This window comes from Podarcis gaigeae (assembly GCF_964106915.1).
Source record: "Podarcis gaigeae genome assembly, chromosome: 4".
Lineage (NCBI taxonomy): Eukaryota > Metazoa > Chordata > Lepidosauria > Squamata > Lacertidae > Podarcis > Podarcis gaigeae.
Genome location: NC_139677.1, coordinates 97,705,112 through 97,727,172, shown reverse-complemented (window position 1 = coordinate 97,727,172; position 22,061 = coordinate 97,705,112). Strand labels below are relative to the sequence as shown.

Below are 22,061 nucleotides of genomic sequence, written 5' to 3'. Positions count from 1 at the left end.
ACATTCTGCAGCAATGCATCCTGCTCTGTTATGGAGGGTCCCTTAACTCTCAAGTGAGTTTTTAGGGGCCACAGGGGCTGCCTAGGACAGGAGCGGGCAGGAAAGCCCTATTGGCCATGTGACCTGTTCTATTAAGGCAAGTCGTATTTGCATTTGAATGGAAACGTAATTCTGAAGCGAAAGGTTCTCTCCATCTCTCCTTTTTAAGAATCCGTGGCACCTGGGTGCACAAAACAGCTTATTGGGAGTGATTTGGTGATGTCACATGGAAGATGGAGCAAGCTTGTTTTCTCCTGCTCTGGAGGGTAGGACTCGAACCCGTGGCTTCAAGTTACAAGAAAGGAGATTCCTATAAAACATGAGGAAGAAGTTTCTGACAGTCGGAGCAGTTCGACAGTGGAATGGACTTCCTCAGGAGGTTGTGGACTCGGTCCTTCCTTGGAGGTCTTTAAGCAGAGGTTAGATGGTCATCTGTCAGGGATACTTTAGATGAGATTCCTGCATTACAGAGGGTTGGCCTAGATGACCCCTGGGGTCCCTTCCAATTCTACAATTCTATGATTTCTAGGATGTCACTATTTGTGGGTTGGGATTCAATCACATAACAGCCAATTCAGCTTGTGGAAGTGAGGTTGATTTGGAGTCCATTTAAATTATTATTATTATTATTATTATTATTATTATTATTATTATTATTATTATTTATACCCAACCCTCCCCAACCAAGACCGGTCTCAGGGCGGCTAACACCAAATATAAAAACAATTGATTGAAATACAGCTTTAAAAAAGGAGATTAAAATACAACATTAAAACATTAAAATGCAGCCTCATTTCAGTGGAAACTCAATCAAAAATTTTTTTGGGGGGGATAAAAACGTCAAGTCTTCACCAAGGCCAACTATCCAGACTGGTCCTACATGGGCCAGAAAAAAGCCAGGGAAGTCCCCAAACAGGAGTTCCAACACAGAAGGAGAAAGGAAAAAAGAAAGAAAGAGGGGGAGGGAATCAAACTGATTCCAAGCCACAGGCCAGGCGGAACAACTCTGTCTTTCAGGCCCTGCGGAAAGAAATCAGATCCTGCAGGGCCCTGGTCTCATGAGACAGAGCGTTCCACCAGGCCGGAGCCAGTGTAGAGAAGGCCCTGGTTCTGGTTGAGGCTAATCTGACTTCCTTAGGGCCCGGGACCTCTAGAGTGAATATTAATAGTGTGAGGACAGGCCTTCGGAGATTCAGAGGCAGCACATTCCCAATTATCAGATGCTGGTGTCATCTCCTTCGGGTCCTGCAGGTGAACTTCTAAGGAGAATTACGCTGGTCAGCACCACAAGTTCAAATGCTGGAGACGACGGACCTGGGGCCTGCTCCCCCAAGACAATCCTTGCGTTTTGTTTTGCTAAAACGAGAAGCGGGATGTGTGCACCGTTCACACCCGGCTGATGCGTCCTTGCCATAAGGCAGCCTTGCAGAACGAAGGAAAAATCTTTCTGCACTCATCACGAGTGTGTGCCTGGCCATGTCATTCTAGGAGAGCATCTTTCCAGCTCCTGCTGCTGCCGTAATTTCTTCTCTGCTGCTAGACGTCGCCTGTCAGTGCGATTAGCGCAACGACTGGCTGGGAAAGTTTGGGGGAACGTAGGTTACGAGATGAGAAAGTGTGGTTAAGTTCAAAAGACACAGAGAGCCTGGTTTCAAAGAGACAAGAGGGAGATAAAAGAGGTTTGCAGGATGGCAGCTGACTCCCCGCAACCTGCTTTCTGGAGCAAGATAGCTTGTGACCGATCTTGGGTTAACCCAGCATATTTGGGGGCTGGATGATCTCTATTATTGCACACAACTTAACACAAGTCAACCTGCAGGGCCTTTTAAGCGAGGTGGCCTTGGTTGATCTCGGTTTAGCGGAGAACAGAAATACAGTCATACCTCGGGATGAATACGCTTCGGGTAGGCAAATTCGGTTTGCGCTCTGCGGCGACCCGGAAGTAATGGAGCGTGTTACTTCCGGGTTTCGCCGCATGCACATGCACAGATCGTTAAAATGACATCACGCGCATGTGAAGAAGCGCCGAAACGTGACCCGCGCACGTGCAAACTTAGGTACTCTATTCCGAACTTAAAAATGGAAAGCGTAGTGCTGGTGGTCAACAAAAAAGGTTTAAAGACTGTATCAAGGCAAATCTTTAAAAATGTAGTATAAACACCAACAATTGGGAAACACTGGCCTGCGAGTGCTCCAGCTGGAGAACATCCTTTACCAAAGGTGTCATGGGCTTTGAAGACACTCGAACTCAGGATGCAAGGGAGAAACACACTAAGAGGAAGGCACGCTTGGCAAATCCACACCGTGATCAACTCCCGCCCTGAAACCAATGTCCCCACTGTGGAAGGACGTGTGGATCCAGAATTGGCCTCTACAGTCACTTAAGGACTCATTGTTAAAACTGTGTTTATGGAAGACAATCTTATTCGGCTACGAGGGATCGCCAAAGAAGATATTTATTGTATTGTTATTTCTAGTGTAAGCTGCTGTGGTTACTTACTAAGTAGAAAAGTAGAGCATTAATAATAACACTAATAATAATAATAATAATAATAATAATAATAATAATAATAATAATTGTACCCTGCCCATCTAATTGGGTTGCCCCAGGCACTCTGGGTGGCTTCCAGCACATACAAAATGATAACAAAGCATTAGAAAATAAATGAAAATAAAACAAAGGAGTCCCTCTACTCATTCTCTCCATGCTAACACCTTCCTTGTTCATATTTCCACCCCCTCCTAAATTTTCTGGCGGACCCCTCCCAGCCCCAACAATTCGTCCTCACGGGCTGAGATTTACAATGGATTAGGAATCGGACCAGCTTTATTTATTGTTTTCATTCCCCCTCCCTCGACCCCATTGATTCCGCCACTACCCTGCTTAACCCCATGAATATTTGACAAGCATTTCAAACTCAGTTTCCACCTGCATGCATTATTTAATGGACAACAACAACAAAAAAAACCCTTCCTTGTTAATGCACATGGGGCAAGAGGGTTCGCTGCATTAGAAGATGACCTCGCGGCTGACCCCCGCATTGAACGTGCTCTCCTGAGCTGTTAATACAACAGATGTGCCGAAGATGGGGAGGTCTAGGGCAAATTGTCTGCAGGAATATGCCCTCACGCTGCCTAGAGAGTTGCATGTGATTAAGAGGTCACGGGGTCATCCCACTTGGTTAGGGATGTCGGAGGAGGTTGTTCAGCCCACATTTTTAAGCAAATCCACCTATTTTGTACTTCCCAGACTGATATGGAGATCAGGGTACTGCTACCCATTGGTTTTAACAATGCTTTGAATTTTGCAATGCCGTCCTCAGCAAACACACACACACACAAAGCAGAAAACACAGGGAAGTGTGAAGAACAACAACAACAACAACAGCGTGTTTTAGTTTTAAATGCAAACAAAAATGCACATTCCAGCATAAATGCATGCTTTGGGATGAAATGTGTTCAAAATTTGCGTCTCTCTCTCTTTTTCTGAGATGTCTGTCCTGGCTCTTCCAACAATCAGCTTCATTGGATGTCCATGAATTCCAGCGTTTCCAGAAATACCGTATTTTTTGCTCCATAAGACTCACTTTTCTCCTCCTAAAAAGTAAGGGGAAATGTGTGTGCGTCTTACGGAGCGAATGCAGGCTGCGCAGCTATCCCAGAAGCCAGAACAGCAAGAGGGATTGCTGCTTTCGCTGCACAGCGATCCCTCTTGCTGTTCTGGCTTCTGAGATTCAGAATTTTTTTTTTCTTGTTTTCCACCTCCAAAAACTAGATGCGTCTTGTGGTCTGGTGCGTCTTATAGAGCGAAAAATACAGTAAGTATCCGCACAAAATGTTAAAAAACATGTAGCTAGGGACTAGTTTCACATTCTGTCAGCTAAAACCAGAGACTGAAAAGCAGATGATAATGATGATTATATTCGTATCCCACCCATCTGACTAGATTTCCCCAGCCACTCTGGGTAGCTTCCGACATACATTAATATATTATTATTATTATTATTATTATTATTATTATTATTATTATTATTTATACCCAGCCACTCTGGGCAGCTCCCAACAGAATATTAAAAACACGATAAAACATCAAACATTCAAAACTTCCCTAAACAGGGATGCCTTCAGATGTCTTCTAAAAGTCAGATAGTTACTTATCACCTTGGCATATGATGGGAGGGCGTTCCACAGGGTGGGTGCCACCACCAAAAAGGCCCTCTGCCTGGTTCCCTGTAACCTCACTTCTCGCAGGGAGGGAACCGCCAGAAGTCCTTCAGAGCTGGACCTCAATGTCTGGGCTGAACGATGGGGGTGGAGACGCTCCTTCAGGTATACTGGGCAGAGGCTATTTTAGGGCTTTAAAGGTCAGCACCAACACTTTAAATTGAGCTCAGAAATGTACTGGGAGCCAATGTAGATCTTTCGGGACTGGTGTTATGTGGTCTTGGTGGCCACTCCCAGTCACCAGTCTAGCTGCCACATTCTGGATTAGTTGTAGTTTCCAGGTCACCTTCAAAGGTAGCCCCACGTAGAGCGCACTGCAGTAGTCCAAGCGGGAGATAACTAGAGCATGCACCACTCAAGCCAAATACTTAAACACACAGATGTGGTAACAGCATCCTAAGAACACAGGAAGGCACCAAATACAGAATTCACATACGTTTTAACAGATGTCGCCCCATCATTCTGGTTCCCTCTTTCTGAATTCCTTCTACTTCTAAAAAGAAATCTCATGCTAGGCCTGTTCTGATCTCCCCCTCTGGTCCTGGGTCTCCATCTTGGCACCAGAATTTTTATTTCAAGTGTTGCGTCCCGCCTGCAGCATTTTGGCAGCTTTGAGATTTTTATTATCTTTTAAAGTCAGTATAGACTCTTTTGACACACCCACACCAAGATCTTTGTTGTTTGCCAGTGTTTCCCCCATCTGCAGACCGTAACATTTCGCCATATGGGTCTTGTGAGGATGGTGTGGTCATCGGCCGTCTGCAGCGAGTGCCGAGGGCGGAAAAATTCCAAGTTACATCATCTGCAGGGCTGTTTTCTGCCCAAAAAGAGGGAAAGTGCAAGGACTCTCTCCAGTGGGATGATGAGGTGGCAGAAAGACTAGTGGGAGGGGTGTAGGAAACGAGAACACCCCAGCCAGTAGTTTGGGAGACGGCAACTGCAAAGGCATGTTTCCTTGAATTGCGGCTGCAATGGCGAAAGGCTCATCAGCCTGGGAGGGAACCACCAGCTGGCGGGGAAAAGATGATGTAGAATTATTTTTGTGCACTGAAATCACGTCTGGGACTTATGGCAGGCCGTTGTCATTGGGATGAAGGAGCCAAAACGATGCTGTTCTCGGAGAACTCTCAGGCACCAGCGGAAGGATGCGCAAGTCATTTATCACTTATCCTAACAATGAATTCATTCTCCCGGTGCTGGATTCCTTACGAGGGAAGGGCGAATGTGTCAAATTTGGTTTTCCAGAAGGAGATCTACAACGACGCATTCAGAACAAGGCCCTGTTTAGCCTTGCTGATAAAAAGAAGAAGAAACCCAAAAGACTTGCACAACAAAATATTATTTAAGGAGTTGAGCAAGCCTGGCTTATGAGCTAATTATTTAGCTTGGCTATGTGACAGGTCCAGTGATAACTGCCTGAGAGGGTGAGGAATTTTCTAAGCGCTAAAAGTCGAGAAAGCCATTGTGTTATGGCATCAAGGACCGGGAAGGGCCTGTTTGATTTGTGAGTGTGCCCTTCTGTCCTTCTCCCGTGTGTGAATTATCCTACCCAACTAACTTGAGTAGACATTTCTACTTAGCAAGTAACAATCCTGATTGGGGCCTGAAAACAACACTGGCCTTCCACAACAGGAATATCCAGTGTAAGGTAAAGGTAAAGGGACCCTTGACCATTAGGTCCAGTTGCAGACGACTCTGGGGTTGCAGCGCTCATCTCGCTTTATTGGCCGAGGGAGTTGGCGTACAGCTTCCGGGTCATGTGGCCAGCATGACTAAGCCGCTTCTGGTGAACCAGAGCAGCGCACGGAAACGCTGTTTACCTTCCCGCTGCAGAGGTACCTATTTATCTACTTGCACTGGTGTGCTTTTGAACTGCTAGGTTGGCAGGAGCAGGGACCGAGCAACGGGAGCTCACCCCGTCACGGGGATTCGAACCGCCGACCTTCTGATCAGCAAGTCCTAGGCTCTGTGGTTTAACCCACAGTGCCATCTAATGCGGTGCCTTCCAAATAATTTTGGACTACAACTCCCACCATCCCATGCTGGCAGGGGCTGATGGGAGTTGTAGTCCACAACATTCTGGATGTTCCCACATTGGCGGCCCCTGTCTGCGCAGCACTGGAATTTTTAAAGAAGTCAAGATACTGTCTTCTACTAACTCAGGCCATCATACTCAGTAGTATTGACACGGACTGGTAGCAGCTCTCCAGAAAGTTGCAAAAAGGAATCTCTCTCACAGTCCTATCTGTACTGGCCAGGAATGGAACCTGGGAACCTGTAAAGCATGTGATACAGGACTTAGCTAAGGGACTTCTGCTCAATGAGACTTCTTTTTTGGGGGGGGGGCGGGCGGGCGACAAATGCCATGGAGAAATCAGAAGAAAATGTGCAGATTTAATGTATCTCCATATGTTTGCTGTGATGGCCTGGGATTCCGATTCAGAGGATGAACCAGAGGAATCCCAGCCTGCACAGGAGTCCCCGCCTCCAGGGCCGGCTAAACTGGGGCAAGGCCTAGATGCTGAAGAGCCGGCACCTGTGGCAGAGCACCAGGAGCTGGCCCCAGGTGAAACCCTTCTGGCCCCAGAGGTGCTTGAGGACTCAGTGGCGTCAGGTGAGCCTCCTCCAGGGCCCAGTAACCCTTCGGCCTCTCCTGATCTGCAGAGGCTTAGGGCAGAGAGGCGAAGGGAACTGGTTGCTCCCAGGAGGAGTGCTCGCCTTAAGGCCAGAGGAGGCGGGGCTCCTGGGGGCCGGGACCGCCCCCGGCCTTAGAAGAGGATAAAAGCCCAGTCAGCCCGGCCCCAGGTTGCGGGAGCAACGTCGTTGTTGGCTTCGGACCTTCCTGTGCTCCTGTTCCCTGCTCGGCCTCCTGTTCCTGATCATCCGGTGTTCCTGTTCCCTGCTCGGTCTCCTGTTCCAGCGTTCCTGTTCCCCGCCCGGCTCTCCGCCTCGGACCTCGCCCCTCTTCGTGTGGACTCTGCTTACGCCCACGGTACCTTACCCCCAGGACCAGCACATTTGCTTTGCTTAAAGTAAAGGTAAAGGGACCCCTGACCATTAGGTCCAGTCGTGACTGACTCTGGGGTTGTGGTGCTCATCTTGCTTTATTGGCCGAGGGAGCCGGCATACAGCTTCCAGGTCATGTGGCCAGCATGACTAAGCCGCTTCTGGCGTTTCAGAGCAGCGCACGGAAACGGCGTTTACCTTCCCGCTGGAGCAGTACCTATTTATCTACTTGCACTTTGAGGTGCTTTCGAACTGCTAGGTTGGCAGGAGCAGGGACCGAGCAACAGGAGCTCACCCCGTCGCAGAGATTCAAACCGCCGACCTTCTGATCAGCAAGTCCTAGGCTCTGTGGTTTAACCCACAGCGCCACCTTGAAAAATCCAGGGATTATTTTGGTGAATAGAATAGAACAGAATAGAGTCAAGTTGGAAGGGACCCAAGGGTCATCTAGTCCAACCCCCTGCAATGCAGGAATCGAACACTGCTCCAGACCCATGAGGTCTAGAAACTTGAAAAATAAATAAATCTACAAGTTTCAGGATAGTGACTTTCACAACCAGGAAGGAGTTTCAGCGCAAGAAGTTTAAGCAAATGCACAGAAAGTCCAGGTATGTACTGAACGCAGCACAAAAAACCCAGGCACCAGAGATTCATGATACACAGCCATGAAACCTTAGAGTGCAGGATTGCCTCCCGGGGCGGGAGAGTTTTAGCACTTCAACCTCTTGGAATTAGGCGAGCGTATAACATCACTATGAACAAATATCGTCTGGCAGAGACATACAGCTCAGATGACCTAATATTAACTCTTTCTCTCAGGCCTCTCCTCCCAGAGAGGTCCCAGAGCATTTGCAAAGCAAATGTGGAGGATCTGGAAACGAGGACGTCCGAAAACATTCTGCCAAAAACATCTATATCTGCGCAGTATCCGCTCAAAACGCATTTCCCAAACATTCATCCGAATGCAGGAGGGGAGATTTACAAGCAAGGATCAAGTTTTCCTGGTTTTTGCCAATTCTGTTTGCAAAAGCCCTTCCCTAATTGACTGCCACCCTCTGCTTCTTCCATTTTCAGAGCTTGGCTGGAAGAGGAAAAAATAGTGGGTGGGGAAAAGATTAGGCATGAATTGTCCCCTACGGAATTTGTTTCCGACATCCCAACTTTCCGACATGGAGCTCAGGACAGCCAGCCAGCACACAGTCACACAGAGCACAGAACCTAAGGATGTTAAGAAGAGTCTGGCCTGCTGGATCACACCAATAGTCCTTCTAGACCAGCATCCTCTTCCCACAGTATTATTATTATTATTATTATTATTATTATTATTATTAAATTTTATTTATACCCTGCCCTCCCCAGCCAAGACTGGGCTCAGGGCGGCTAACACCGGTATAAAAACAATTGATTGAAATACAGTGGTACCTCGGGTTACATACGTTTCAGGTTACATACGCTTCAGCTTACACACTCCGCTAACCCAGAAATAGTGCTTCAGGTTAAGAACTTTGCTTCAGGATGAGAAAAGAAATCGGGCTCCGGCGGCGCAGCAGCAGGAGGCCCCATTAGCTAAAGTGGTGCTTCAAGTTAAGAACAGTTTCAGGTTAAGTACGGACCTCCGGAACGAATTAAGTACTTAACCTGAGGTACCACTGTACAACTTAAAAACAAGATTAAAATACAGCATTAAAATGCAGCCTCATTTCAGTAGGAACTCAAATCAAAAACTTTTTGGGGATGAAAACGTCAAATCTTCACCAAGGCCAACTATCCAGACTGGTCCTATATGGGCCAGAAAAAAACCAGGGAAGTCCCCAAATGGGAGTTCCAAAACAGAAGGAGAAAAGAGAAAGGAAAATGGGGAAGGGTATCAATTTGATTCCAAGCCAAAGGCCAGGCAGAACACAACTCTGTCTTACAGGCCCTGCAGAATTAAATCAGATCCTGCAGGGCCCTGGTCTCATGAGACAGAGCGTTCCACCAGGCTGGAGCCAGTGTTGAAAAGGCCCTGGATCTGGTTGAGGCTAATCTGACTTCCTTAGGGCCCGGGACCTCGAGGGTGTTGCTATTTATGGACCTTAAGGTCCTCCGTGGGGCATACCGGGAGAGGCGGTCCCGTAGGTACGAGGGTCCTAGGCCATGAAGGGCTTTAAAGGTTAAGACCAGCACCTTGAACCTGACCCTGTACTCCACCGGGAGCCAGTGCAGCTGGAAAAGCACTGGGTGAATATGCTCCCATGGCAGGGACCCCGTGAGGAGCCTCGCTGCAGCATTTTGCACCCGCTGGAGTTTCTGGGACAGCTTCAAGGGCAGCCCCGCGTAGAGCGAATTACAGTAGTCAAGCCTGGAGATGACCATCGCATGGATCACTGTGGCCAGGTCAGGGCGGGAAAGGTAAGGGACCACCTGCCAATCGGATGCCCCAATGGGAAGCCCACACACTGAACCTGGGTGAAATAGACCCTTTCCCCGCTCACTCTCTTCCAGAAAATGAGATCCTGAGAAATGACTTGAACAAGGAGATGAAACCACATGTTACAGTGAAGAAAGAGGGGAAGTGCTGTTCACACATGACAAGTGCTGTACACATGTACAAAAAGTCTGCAAAGATGTTTGTGTGAATCACTGGACGTGTGGTGAATTCGAAAAACCAACACAAAAACCGACGGAATGAATGTATATTACAGATCAGATGTGCAGCTGCCCACACGTTCAATGCTTGGGACATTATTGCAGTCAAACCAACAATCCATGTTTTCCCAGATAGGCATATGAAGGGGCGGAGGGTCACAGAGCTTTCCTGTAAAGTTTGCTAGAGAGACCTCTTGTGAGGTCACTTCCTTTGTCTGCCATGGCAGGAAACTGTGACACTACATACCTCCTTCTTGTATTGGAAACTCTCTTTCTGCATCATCCCTCCAAGCTGACCACACGTGCGTGTCTGAACCTTGCAGCGCAGACACCATTTGGAATTTAGGATTTTGTACTGTTGTAACTTAGATAGTAGTTATAAACCAGGGGTCAGCAATCTTTGTCAGCCGTGGGCCGGTCCACTGTCCCTCAGACCATTTTTTGGGGGAAATGAACAAATTCCTTTGTCCCACAAATAACCCAGAGATGCATTTTAAATAAAGGCACACATTCTACTCATGTAAAAACATGCTGATTCCCGTACTGTCCGCGAGCTAGATTGAGAAGGCGATTGGGCAGCATCCAGCCCCTGGGCTTCAGGTTGCCTAACCCTGTTAAAAACCTGCCTTCCTTTTGCTACTGTAACTGTTGCTTCAAGACATAGATTCTGTAAGTAAATACTACTTTTACTTCTTTACAAAACACTACAGTGGTACCTCAGGTTACATACGCTTCAGGTTACAGACTCCGCTAACCCAGAAATAGTACCTTGGGTTAAGAACTTTGCTTCAGGATGAGAACAGAAATCGTGCTCTGGCGGCGCGGTGGCCCCATTAGCTAAAGTGGTGCTTCAGGTTAAGAACAGTTTCAGGTTAAGAACGGACCTCTGGAACGAATTAAGCACTTAACCCGAGGCACCACTGTATGTGTGCATATGTGCACATGTTATTTTTAAGTGGGGGGTGGAGGGATGCATTAAAGGGGTTAACACCAGGGAAAATCCAGCCTGCCTTCCAAGCACCGTGGATTATTGTTTCTCGAAGGTTAAATCAATCTTGTCTTAACTTCCGCATTTAAAACTGCAAAAGACGGTACTTGCTCGTGTGAGCAAGGAAGGACAATAAAAATATATTCTCTCCTAGTGCCTAAATCCATTCCTACAGAATGTGCCCATGTATGATCCTATGCAATATTCTAGAAACGGTCACAAAACCCAAACTGATTGATGGAAAGTTATTGCCCTATTTGGACCCTGCTGCACCTGTCCGTAACCTAAGCCTGATGCTGTCCTACATTGACCTGACCTGACCGAGACCTTTCGCACCACAATTCTTGATGTTTCTTTCTCCTGGGTTGTGATCCACCCCTTTGCCTCTGCTCTGCACGTTTGTCTCGCCTAACCAGCCCTCCAAATTATCTCAGCAGCACACAGCCCCGCGCTGGTACTTGTGGAAATAAAAAGTTTACGTCCTGACATTTAAAGATGCTGCCAGCATATTAATAGCCTGCTGGGTTGAAAATAACACTGGCTTAGCCTGCAAATACCTTGAGACTCACAAGTCATAAACACCGTTGCTTTTTATAGTAGAATTAAATATTTGGCCTTGGGGGTTATTAAACAGGGATGGGCACGTATCCTGCTATACAGCGGACATCTCTGTATGTGAAGGGCTGAATGATCATACTTCCTTCCAAATTTGCTTCTATATATATGTTATCACATACATCACATGATAATATCATATACTGCACATATATAAGTGTGATATATATGTTATCACAGCGAAATCCTGCGCATATCTTTGGTTTGTCCTCCTTTGGGAGGGACGCGGGTGGCGCTGTGGTCTAAACCACTGAGCCTCTTGGGCTTGCTGATTGGAAGGTCGGCGGTTCGAATCCCTGCGACGGGGTGAGCTCCCTTTGTTGTCCCTGCTCCTGCCAACCCAGCAGTTCAAAAGCACACCAGTGCAAGTAGATAAATAGGTACCGCTGTGGTGGGAAGGTAAATGGCGTTTCTGTGCACTCTGGCACTCGTCACGGTCCTCCGTACGCCAGTAGCGGTTCAGTCCTGCTGGCCACATGTCCTGGAAAACTGTCTGTGGACAAACGCCGTCTCCATCGGCCTGAAAGCGAGATGAGCACCGCAACCCCATAGATGATTTTGACTGGATTTAACTGCCCAGGGATCCTTTATCTTTTTTTACCCTCTTTTGGGGTGACACAATGACGTCCAACTCCCCCCCCCAACACCCTGACCTCACTATCACTTTGCCCCTCCCAATGTGGGTCACTGCTACAGCTCTGCCCCACCAGGTGAGGTGCTAAAAGGTAGGGCAAAATTTACACCTCTCCAACCCTGAAACCCCTTGATCTCAGCAGGGAGTGCTCACAATCACTAAATCAAAATATGAAGTTTTAAGGCTAGTTGACCAACTAATACTCCCTCCACACCACTTGAGATTCCTTTAAAATCTCAAGCATGCCCCTTCACCCACTCAATCCTATTTCCTCCCCATACATGCTCCAGGGACTTAACATACACCAGCTTTAAGGACTTACTACTTACATATAAGGGGACGCGGGTGGCGCTGTGGGTAAAACCTCAGTGCCTAGGACTTGCCGATCGTATGGTCGGCGGTTCGATTCCCCGTGGCGGGGTGAGCTCCCGTCTTTCGGTCCCAGCTCCTGCCCACCTAGCAGTTCGAAAGCACCCCTAAGTGCAAGTAGATAAATAGGTACCGCTTTATAGCGGGAAGGTAAACGGCGTTTCCGTGTGCTGCGCTGGTGCTGGCTCGCCAGAGCAGCTTCGTCACGCTGGCCACGTGACCCGGAAGTGTCTCCGGACAGCCTCTTAAGTGAGATGGGCGCACAACCCTAGAGTCGGACACAACTGGCCCGTACGGGCAGGGGTACCTTTACCTTTACTTACATATAAGCTCCCGTTGTGAGCTTATATGTAAGTAGTTGTGAGCTCCCGTTGCTCGGTCCCAGCTCCTGGCAACCTAGCAGTTCAACCTAGCAGTTTATCTACGCCAGTGCAAGTAGATAAATAGGTACCGCTCCAGCAGGAAGGTGAACGGCGTCTCCGTGCGCTGCTCTGGTTTGCCAGAAGCGGCATAGTCATGCTGGCCACATGACCCGGAAGCTGTATGCCGGCTCCCTTGGCCAATAAAGAGAGATGAGCGCTGCAACCCCAGAGTCGTATGCGACTGGACCTAATGGTCAGGGGTCCCTTTACCTTTACTTACATATAAGGCCCAGAGCAACTCTGGAGTAGCTTCCCTACGCTCCTTTCCCTGGTAAGAGCATTGCAACTAACAAATACAACCCAGCGAGTTTTGCCGTGGGCTGATTACTGCCGTGTAGCAACATGGAGGTGGGCTTTCTCAGTGGTGGCCCCAGAAGCAAGGAATGCTCTCCTTGCTGAAATATGAGAGACCTCCATCAGTATTGGTATTCTGCCAGCTCTTGAAGACACACCTGTTTAAGACAAGCGTTGGTTTGCTCTCCTGACCTAAACCTCCTGTTTTACTTGGCTTTTTGCAATCATGGTGCAGTTGTAATGGCCCTTTTAGCGTGTGTACATTTAACTGTTGGTTTTTATTCCAGTGTTTCAGTGGTGCTTTTTCGCTGTGCCTTTTAATTATGTCGTTGTTATTTTGCAATAGGCTTTATACTTGCAAGCAGCTTAGAAGCCACGTCGGCGACTAAGCAACCTGTGAATTAATTTACCGCTACTGTTATTATTGATTACCATTAACAACGTCAGCAACATGAAAATCCCTGCCGTCCTGTCATGATCTCATCCTGTTGGGAGCACAATAGCAGAGATCATCAGCGTGTGACTCTGTTATGGGCATGGATGACAGCAGACTCCGATTGCCTGGAGGACCCAGTCAGCTGGGAACTAGCTGTCAGCGAGGAAGATGGCTGAGATTTGACAGCTGGAGGAGTTCGAAGGAAAAATGGTTCTCAATGAGTATTTCCCCCCTGTGTAGGCCTGGATTAAGGAAGACCAACTTTTCTGCTTATTTCTCCTCATACAGTGGTACCTCGGGTTAAATACTTAATTCGTTCCGCAGGTCCGTTCTTAACCTGAAGCACCACTTTAGCTAATGGGGCCTCCTGCTGCCACCGCGCCGCTGGAGCACATTTTCTGTTCTCATCCTGAAGCAAAGTTCTTAACCTGAAGCACTATTTCTGGGTTAGCGGAATCTGTAACCTGAAGCGTATGTAACCTGAAGCGTATGTAACCCGAGGTACCACTGTATTTTATGGTATTTTTGTTCCGTTTACCTCTGTAATGCAATACAAACTTCTTTCCTTTCCGGACTCCCATCTGCTTTATTCCAGTCACTCTGCTAACAACTGCATCTATCTGGAGTGTGTTCACAATGAAGAACGGAGGGGTGAAATTTCTCCTGGACTAAACTGCAGGTAGGTTATTGTCATCCAGCAAGAAAACATCTTCCTAATAGACACACACACCTGCGACGCCTGTCTCGTACGAACCGGCTCCTGCTTTTGAGAGCCTGTTCCGAATTGGCAGAAAACAGATAGATGGGTAGCTTTTTATCTTCAGGAAGAAAGAGCCAGGAAATGAATCAAACATCATCCATTTGACACAAGGCTTCCCCTCCTTCTCTCCCTTTAAGTGAGGAAGACAATTAGTGATCAAGCCCACTACCCAAGAGACTGAGTTCAGGGGTTCAGGGTGGCCAAAGACTCACATAGGGCTGCTGAACCCCAGACTGTGTTTTGCTAGATTTCATTGGTAATTCCACCTTCTTTTCAGTATTTACTATTTAAGTGTCAAACCTAACAAGGAAGGGGGAAAAACAGGTTTGTTTTTTAAAATACAGAAAACACACATGCAAACGACAACACACAAGACAGGCTGTCAACTCACAATGAGAATGCAATCACGTGGGTGGCGCTGTGGTCTAAACCACTGCGCCTCTTGGGCTTGCCGATCAGAAGGTCGGTGGTTTGAATCCCTGTGACGGGGTGAGCTCCCGTTGCTCTGTCCCAGCTCTTGCCAACCTAGCAGTTCGAAAGCATGCCAGTGCAAGTAGATAAATAGGTACCGCTGCAGCGGAAAGGTAAACGGTGTTTCCATGCACTCTGGTTTCCATCATGGTGTTCCATTGCGCCAGAAGCGGTTTAGTCATGCTAGCCACATGACCTGGAAAGCTGTCTGTGGACAAACGCCGGCTCCCTTGGCCTGAAAGCGAGATGAGCGCTGCAACCCCAGAGTCGCCTTTGACTGGACTTAACTGTCCAGGGGTCCTTTACCTTTACTTAGCTATCAGTATTTTAGAAATCAATTAAACAACATACGAGTAAAAATAAAAACAATAGCCATCAGTACTTCCATCTAAAATTACAGACAACTCCTCATGCACATTCAAGGCATGCGCGACCACACACTTGCACATCGCTGCAAACCCGCAAACGGCACAAAAACAGCATCTCGCAATCCCAGAAACCTTTGCAACAGCCTTTGAGTCCAGAGAAGAGTTGGAGTTTTAGAGAGGTGGTTTGCAGAGAGCAATTGTGGTGGAGTTGGGTGGATTTTTTTGGTTTTTTAAAGGGTTTCCAGAGGTTTAAATGGTGTTTGCAGGTACATATGTAGAAATATTGTACAAAATGCATTATACACACAACTCTCAATGTACGCTGAGGCTGCTTTCTGGGGATAACGCATAAAACCAAAACTGTGTATAGTCGAAACACATTGACTTTGATGGTGGGTGGGATTGCCAGTGTCTCTCCTCCCCCTGGATGCTCTGCCCCCTTTCCATCCCCTTTTTATTTTTTTGTTGGGTGCCCAAACCATAAAGCTGAATGTGCAGAAGTTAAATGTGCATATGTCGCAAGATACAGGGGAAAACTGCATGCAAAAATTTGTACAGGGGAAGTAATGCTCATTCAGAGGCCGATGGCTTTTTTTCCACAAGGACTTTAAAAAACAACGCACACACGGAGGTGGAAAAATGGCAAACTGAAATTAGCCTGGAAAAATAAAAAAAAAACTGAGAGAAACCACAAATGGTTAGATCCATCCATCCCTACTCCTACACGCACAGGGCCTACAACTCCCAAACCTAATCCCGGAATGGAAAAAAGAAATCTATACTTCTAATTCTGGAACTACCAAGGACTAAGGAAAGAAATGAGAGTTGTTGGGGGGGTCCCAAATCTTAAGCAATCTTGAGCCTATCCTTTGAGGGGACTTTCTGCACAAGCTGGAGGGGGTCCAAGGCATTTGCACCCACGACATTCCCTGAGAGTTTTTAAAAAGGCCTAGGGAACTTTTCTAGGAACATGGAATGGCATCCCAGGCCAAAACAAACACAGAGGAGGTGGATGATGACCTTCCCATCGGAGTTTATTTTTAAATAGATGTGTGTACACATAAAGGGGAAAAACAAAATGAGTCCTTAAAAAAATTATTAGTAGTAGTAGTAGTAGTAGTATTAATACTGGGTTTCTGGGTACTGGAGGGCAAATCTTTTAATTAAAATTGTCTCAGAAGGTTGAAAACTTTTATCTTCCGTCCCAAGCACCCTATAAGAGGTGACCTTTGTGTCCAAATAATTACGGGAAGGCGTCTAAAATTACGAGCTTTCTCTCTGCATGGTGAAAAGGATTCTCTCTCCTCCCCCCCCCACCAAAAAAAAAAAGTGCTCCTTAATTAACGGGTGGAAGCTTTTCAAAATCCCCACCGCGCAACTGTAGCCGTTGCCACGGCAACGGCAAAACCACTCGCCGGCCCGACAATGAATGGAGCAGCTTCGCGGAAACGCTTAATATTCGCCCTTTTTAAATCTCGCAAATTCCCAGGGAGGCAGCGCTGTCTGTCTCACTGCTAAGGTAACCCTGGGCGATCGTGCCGGTGAAATATTCATAGGAAGGGAAGACACGTTTGCTGGCCTCATCATCTCCCTTTCACCGCTCAGGAATTGACAGAGATAAAATTAGAGCTTGTAGGTTTAGGTGTGGAAGGAGGGGAAGCAATGACCCCCTAAAGGAGCAAGACATCCAACCAGTTGCAGAAATGGTAAAAAAGGGGGGTTTAGGACTCATCCAAGGGGACGCGGGTGGCGCTGTGGGTTAAACCACAGAGCCTAGAGCTTGCCAATCAGAAGGTCGGCGGTTCAAAGCCCCGCGATGGGGTGAGCTCCCGTTGCTTGGTCCCTGCTCCAGCCAACCTAGCAGTTTGAAGGCACATCAAAGTGCAAGTAGATAAATAGGTGCCGCTCTGGTGGGAAGGTAAACAGCATTTCTGTATGCTGCTCTGGTTCACCAGAAGCGGCTTAGTCGTGCTGGCCACATGACCCGGAAGCTGTACTCTGGCTCCCTCGGCCAATAAAGCGAGATGAGCGCCACAACCCCAGAGTCGTCCACGACTGGACCTAATGGTCAGGGGTCCCTTTACCTTTACGGCTCATCCAACACTTCTGCCGCCCCACCCCCCAAAAACCCACCGTTTACTGCTGAATCGGAGCAAATGATGATTGGGTTTTCTTCAAGTGGCTGGGGAAACCCAGCCAGATGGGTGGGGTATAAATAATAATAATAATAATAATAATAATAATAATAATAATAATACAGCGGTACCTCGGGTTAAGTACTTAATTCATTCCAGAGGTCTGTTCTTAACCTGAAACTGTTCTTAACCTGAAGCACCACTTTAGCTAATGGGGCCTCCAGCTACTGCCGCGCCACTGGAGCACTATTTCTGTTCTCATCCTGAAGCAAAGTTCTTAACCTGAGGTAATATTTCTGGGTTAGCGAAATCTGTAACCTGAAGCCACTGTACCACTGTAATAATAATAATAATAATAATAATAATAATAATAATAATAATTAAAGAATAATAAAGAATAATCATCCCTTCACACTGCCCAGGCTTGTGCCCCAGAGAGGTCACTTCAGTGCTGTCAACGTAGCCGTTTGACTTCACCCCCGGAGGTGCACTCCATTGTCTTTCAAGACAGACGGATGCCAACAACGTGACCAAAAACGGAAACCAAAGAGGATTGTGGTTGGTCCAGCCTTGACCTCCAGTTCTCGAAACACTGGTCCTTCAGCTGGGACTTAAACATGGGGATAAAGCGTGTTTTCTTTCATGGGGTTGCAGTGGGGTTAACCAGTCAGCCCCTGTTGCTGGGCAAGTTGGTTTGGTTGGCCCATTGTGTGACTGGACTTCTTGGGTCACTGGGGAGAGTCTGATGTTGCTATTATTGATTGACAGGTTGGGTTGAAATATATTCCCTGCACCCAGCGCTGAGCTTTCTCTTTTTCGCTGCGCGCATCGGATCACCCACCCACCCTCCCTTAATTTTGGGGAGTTTTTTTGTGCTTGACCTTGCTATGCCTGTCATGGGGTCTCCCGCTTTTGGGGCAGGGGCCTGGTAGGAATTTTGTCCATTTGGCTGGTGCCATTTGCGTTTTGCCTACTGCGTAGCAAATCGTCACAACTTGTAAGGTTGCGGTTAGGCATTGGTTTATAGAGAAATTGGTTGGTGGAGGGGTAGGGATTGGCTGTGCCTACCCCTACTATGTTGCTGCTACAAGGGTATTCTGTTAAAGAAACCAGGGGCTCACCATTCTTTTGTCCACACTCCTGTAAAGGGGGATAGGGCCACGCAAGAGCCCCTGGGAGCATTTGGGGAGAGGTGAGGGTCTGGTACCCAGCTCCATTTACTCCCCATAAGATGTTTTCCCTTATTGACTTCGCAGGATTGCGGATGTCAGTTCTGTCCCGGGGCAGGGACAGATAGTCACAACCAATGCCTAAGCAACTACTCACTTTGTTTGTATTTTAATAATAATAATAATAATAATAATAATAATTTATTTATATCCCGCCCTCCCCAGCCAAAGAGCGGCTAATAACAGCAAAAACAGTAAAACGATACAACATTCTAAATTCATTAAAATAAAGTTGTGGCCAAAATTATGCCAAAAACCTTAAACAAAAATTATGGTGTGAAGTGTGAATTTATTTGGGGGTGGCTTGGGGACCTCGACACGCAAAGTCCTGGCACGTTTGTCTGCTTAAATTCAAAGTGGGTTCCCATCTTGGTCTCAAGGTGGAGAGGGAGAACGGAAGTTGCACACCCTCCTGTGCCCTGAAACCAGCAGATAACACCCCCAAAAATTATGGGGGGGAAAGGTGGGGAAGGAACTGGTGAAGAAAACATGTAAGCCCACAAATCGCTTAACTCATGCCAAAGAATCGGCCCAGCTGCCCCTCAATGATTTCAGTCTAGTCAAGATTTTTTTCAACTATTTTTCATCCCTTTGGACTTCAGATGCTGAATGCGCTGTTATGGTTGACAGCGCTTCATCCTGGCACGACAATTGACAGGGTTTCTGTCCTGTAATATATGGGTAAATAAGGCAGCAGAGAGAGATAGGAAGGTCGGGAAACTTGAAAGCGTTTTTTTGAAGATGCAAATCTTTTTGTAACTCCAAGTTCTTTTCGTGTGAAACCCACAGAACACCATGTGCTCGTTCTCCTCAGCCACTCCACACAAAGTGCCGTGGGGCAGAATCTATCCAAAATAAACACACTTAAAGCGTATTTTTTTTAGTGTGGCAGCTCCTATCCTACCCTTTGGAACTCCCTGTCCATTGACATTAAGCAGGTGCCGTCACTGTGTTCTTTTAGTGCCTACAGGCAAACCTATCCAGACATTTAAAGTTGATGCTGATTTCAATCTGTAATTTGAGCTTATAATGTATACTTTTAACTGTTTGGCTTTTTAGAAACAAACTTTGATTTTTATTGAAAACCCTAATGTGGATATCACACACAGGGCCCCCGGACGTTTGATGGTCTATTGACCCTGTGCCACCACTGTGATTGCTTTCTTCGCTGCCACCACATCGTTTCCAACAGGGACACACTGAGTCCAGACAGTTGTTAACATAAACAAATAATCAAGTTTATTATTAAATGCAGAACAAGCTTATGGTTTCAGTTAATTTTTCTTGTATGTTTCTTAAACTTAGTTCCTTTGCTGTCCTATATGTTTCTAACATATGGTCTGAAGCTCAACATCAAAAAAACGAAGATCATGGCCACTGGTCCCATCACCTCCTGGCAAATAGAAGGGGAAGGAATGGAGGTAGTGAGAGATTTGATCACTGCAGATGATCACTGCAGATGGTGACAGCAGCCACGAAATTAAAAGACGCCTGCTTCTTGGGAGAAGGGCAATGACAGGCCTAGATAGCATCTTGAGAAGTAGAGACATCACCTCGCCAACAAAGGTTCGTATATTTAAAGCTATGGTTTTCCCAATAGTGATGTATGGAAGTGAGAGCTGGACCATAAAGAAGGCTGATCGCCGAAGAATTGATGCTTTTGAATTATGGTGCTGGAGGAGACTCTTGAGAGTCCCATGGACTGCAAGAAGATCAAACCTCTCCATTCTGAAGGAAATCAGCCCTGAGTGCTCACTGGAAGGACAGATCCTGAAGCTGAGGCTCCAATACTTTGGCCACCTTATGAGAAGAGAAGACTCCCTGGAGAAGACCCTGATGTTGGGAAAGATGGAGGGCACAAGGAGAAGGGGGCGACAGAGGACGAGATGGTTGGATAGTGTTTTCGAGGTTACCAGCATGAGTTTTAACAAACTGCGGGAGGCAGTGGAGGACAGAGGTGCCTGGCGTTCTCTGGTCCATGGGGTCACGAAGAGTCGGACACGACTAAACGACTAAACAACAACAACATGTTTCTAACAACTCCAAACTGATTATTCCCAACTATCTATCTGACTCCACCTAACAGTTCCTCTCACTCTCTCACAATACAACTCTACCAACCCACACCTAATCCTCCCTCTTCCTTCTTCAATTCCCAAACCTCAACTGACTTTCAAAACCTCCCACTCTAACTTTTACTCCTCCCTTGCATTCCCACTGACCAATCACATCACACACTCATTTAACCCTTTCCTTATGACCCACCTAGGAGGCAAACGCCACACCTGTATTTTGTATTTTTATTTTTTACTTAGACGTGCAGAGGACTGCACCAGAGACCATCTGCACACGAGGCTACTGCTGAGCTATAGTCCTCCCCGATGCTCAAACGCCGAACAAGAGAGCTAAATCTGCGTGCCCTCTTTCTCCGCTAAGCGTCTCCCTGCAAGGTCAGCTGGCAAAACCTTGGATCTCAGCTACCTCGCAGCTCAGTTTTCGCAAATTTGTCTTAATTAAAGCGCAAGGAGGAGGGGTTGTGTAAACAGCTTTGCTTTGAAATCAAAGCTCAGGCCAAATGTTTGAGAGCCTGTAAAGCAGATTTATTAAGCAACCGTAAGAACCTGTTTTCCAATACAGTGGTACCTCGGGTTACATACGCTTCAGGTTACAGACTCCACTAACCCAGAAATAGTGCTTCAGGTTAAGAACTTTGCTTCAGGATGAGAACAGAAATCGGGCAGCAGCAGGAGGCCCCATTAGCTAAAGTGGTGCTTCAGGTTAATAACAGTTTCAGGTTAAGTACGGACCTCCGGAACGAATTAAGTACTTAACCTGAGGTACCACTGTATGCCAGAGAAATATCCCCGGTGTTTCTATCTGAGGAGCTACAAATATGAAGAACGGCAGGAAGATGACTCTGACTTGCCTTTCATGGTCCTACTGGGAACCAGAGGCTTTTAAAGCTCTGTGAGAAACAGAAAAACTACTGGCCTGGATTGGGTGTAATGCTATGTTTTTGTTTAGCACAGAGATGGGTAACCTTCCAGATGTGGTTGGATTCCAACAACATCGGGAGGGCCACAGGTCTTTGCTGCGATGTTTCATACAAAACCCGTGGGCTTCTATGTCTCCTTTTCCCTCAAGACCACATCAAGGTGACAGGAATCTTTCAATTCTGCTTTCGCTTCGCTGCGGTTTAGTGTTACGCCTCAACCCTAAATGGCAACTGACCACGGTTTACTGTAACAACCCAGCTTTGCAAAACCACAGTTTGACGCTGGCTTACTTCCCTGAACCGCAGTTAAGACGAACAGCTGCTTGTCTGGGTTCGGATATAACGCTAAGCTGTGGTTAAGGGGGAAACGGGAACGCTTCCAATCTCTTCTTCACAGCTTCACCCGAGAAGGAGGAGAGGGGAGATGCTAAATCCTAGTTTAGCGCTA

The 22,061-nt window shown here is 47.0% G+C and overlaps 1 protein-coding gene and 1 long non-coding RNA gene across 2 annotated transcripts in view; one reads left to right on the top strand and one right to left on the bottom strand.

Annotated features, from left to right (window-relative positions):
• The window catches only part of GAB2 (GRB2 associated binding protein 2), a 146,729-nt gene that overhangs the window by 91,094 nt on the left and 33,574 nt on the right, over positions 1-22,061 (bottom strand). The window lies entirely within an intron of this gene.
• LOC310843966 lies at positions 13,207-22,032 on the top strand. Its single transcript, XR_014563834.1, has 3 exons — positions 13,207-14,334; positions 20,934-21,241; positions 21,456-22,032. It is a non-coding gene; the product is annotated as an uncharacterized lncRNA (long non-coding RNA).